Below are 2,500 nucleotides of genomic sequence, written 5' to 3' on the forward strand. Positions count from 1 at the left end.
TCTGGCATCCGTGCGAGTGGCACATAAATAGCACCATTTGAGTGTGATCGTTACCAGCGTTGCCTAACTGGCACTTGAAAAACATTCGAGCATGGTCATTGCCAGTGCTGCTGGACTGGCTCCTGTGCAGGTGGCACGTAAAAAACACCATTTTGAGCATGGCCGTTGCCAGTACCGCCTGACTGGCCCTTGTGCCGGTAGCACGTAAAAGCACTGTACAAACTCTGCCAGATCAGATTGGAGCCTGGTGCAGCCATCTGGTTCGCCAGTCCTCAGTCAAATCGTCCAACCCATGCTAGCATGGAAGGCAGACGTTAAACGATGTTGATGATATATATATATATATGTATATATATATATATATATATTTATATATATATAAATATGTGTGTGTATATAATTATCTGTATATATCATCATCATCATCATCATCGTTTAACGTCCGCTTTCCATGCTAGCATGGGTTGGACGATTTGACTGAGGACTGGTGAAACCGGATGGCAACACCAGGCTCCAGTCTAATTTGGCAGAGTTTCTACAGCTGGATGCCCTTCCTAACGCCAACCACTCAGAGAGTGTAGTGGGTGCTTTTACGTGTCACCCGCACGAAAATGGCCACGCTCGAAATGGAGTCTTTTATGTGCCACCTGCACAAGCCAGTCCAGGGACACTGGCAACGATCTCGCTCAAAAATCCTACGGGAGCCAGTCAGGCGGTACTGGCAACGGCCACGCTCAAAATGGTGCATCTCATGTGCCACCCGCACAAGAACCAGTCCAGGGGCACTGGCAACGATCTTACTTGGCTTGCCGGGTCTTCTCACGCACAGCACATTTCCAAAGGTCTCGGTCAGTAGTCATCGCCTCGGTGAGGCCCAATGTTCGAAGGTCTTACCTCACCACCTCAGCCCAGGTCTTCCTGGGCCTACCTCTTCCACGGGTTCCCTCAACTGTTAGGGTGTGGCACTTTTTCACGCAGCTATCCTCATCCATTCTCACCACATGTCCATACCAGCGCAATCGTCTCTCTTGCACACCACAACTGATGCTTCTAATGTTCAGCTTTTCTCTCAAGATACTTACACTCTGATGGGTATTCACATTGACATTACACATCCAACGGAGCATACTGGCTTCATTCCTTGCAAGCTTACGTATGTCCTCAGCAGTTACAGCCCATGTTTCACTGCCATGTAGCATGGCTGTTCGTACGCATGCGTCATACAGTCTGCCTTTTACTCTGAGTGAGAGTCCCTTTGTCGCCAGCAGGGGTAAGAGCTCTCTAAACTTTGCCCAGGCTATTCTTATTCTAGCAGCTACACTTTCAGCGCACGCACCCACCCCCACTACTAACTTGGTCACCCAGATAGCGGAAGCTATCGACTATCTCTAGTTTTTCACCCTGGAATGAGATAGAAGTTGTTTCCTGTTTGTTTACAGTCTTTATTGCACCTGAACATCTGCCACAAACAAAAACTAACTTGCTAGTTAACCTGCCTTTGATGTTGCTGCACCTCTTATGTGTCCATAGCTTGCACCGGGTACATCTTATAGAGTTACTACCTACTCCTTTTCTACATACTGAGCAGGGCCATCTACCTGAAGGGGTTTGTGTTTTATCTACCTTCCTACTTATTAGGATTTTGGTTTTAGCTAGGTTGACACTAAGGCCCTTCAATTCTAGACCTTGCTTCCACACCTGAAACTTCTCCTCTAGTTCTGATAGTGACTCCGCAATTAGGGCAAGGTCATCAGCATAGAGGAGCTCCCAGGGGCAACCTGTCTTGAACTCCTCTGTGATTGCCTGGAGGACTATGATAAATAAGAGGGGGCTGAGGACGGAACCTTGGTGGACCCCTACCTCTACCCGGAATTCATTGCTGTACTCATTTCCAAGTTTGGATTCTTGCCAGGTAAAAGCACCACTGATGCCATTTTTCTGGTAAGACAGCTGCAGGAGAAATATCTAGCCAAGGATAAACCTCTGTACCTGGCTTTCGTTGACATGGAGAAAGCTTTTGATATGGTCCCCCGATCCCTTATCTGGTGGTCAATGAGGAAACTAGGGATAGAAGAATGGTTAGTGAGAGGTGTGCGAGCCATGTACAGAGACGCTATCACTAAGGTGAGGGTTGGCAACGAGTACAGTGAAGAATTCCGGGTAGAAGTAGGGGTCCACCAAAGTTCAGTCCTCAGCCCCCTCCTTTTTATCATAGTCCTCCAGGCAATAATAGAGGAATTCCAGACAGGATGCCCCTGGGAGCTCCTCTATGCTGATGACCTTGCACTAATTGCTGAGTCACTATCAGAACTAGAGAAGTTTCAGGTGTGGAAGCAAGGACTAGAGTCGAAGTGCTTAGATTCAACCTGGCTAAAACCAAAGTCCTAATAAGTAGGAAGGTAAACAACACACAAACCCCTTCAGGTAGATGGCCCTGCTCAATCTGTAGAAAAGGCGTGGGTAGAAACTCTATAAGATGCTCCCAGTGCAAGCTATGGAC

At 47.6% G+C, this 2,500-nt stretch overlaps 1 protein-coding gene across 4 annotated transcripts in view; it reads left to right on the forward strand.

The window, feature by feature from the left end:
* LOC106869162 (adapter molecule Crk) overlaps positions 1-2,500 on the forward strand; it is a 49,736-nt gene that overhangs the window by 13,453 nt on the left and 33,783 nt on the right. The gene's annotated exons all lie outside the window — the stretch shown is intronic.

This window comes from Octopus bimaculoides, chromosome 5 (genome assembly GCF_046866305.1).
Source record: "Octopus bimaculoides isolate indiv1 chromosome 5, ASM4686630v1, whole genome shotgun sequence".
Lineage (NCBI taxonomy): Eukaryota > Metazoa > Mollusca > Cephalopoda > Octopoda > Octopodidae > Octopus > Octopus bimaculoides.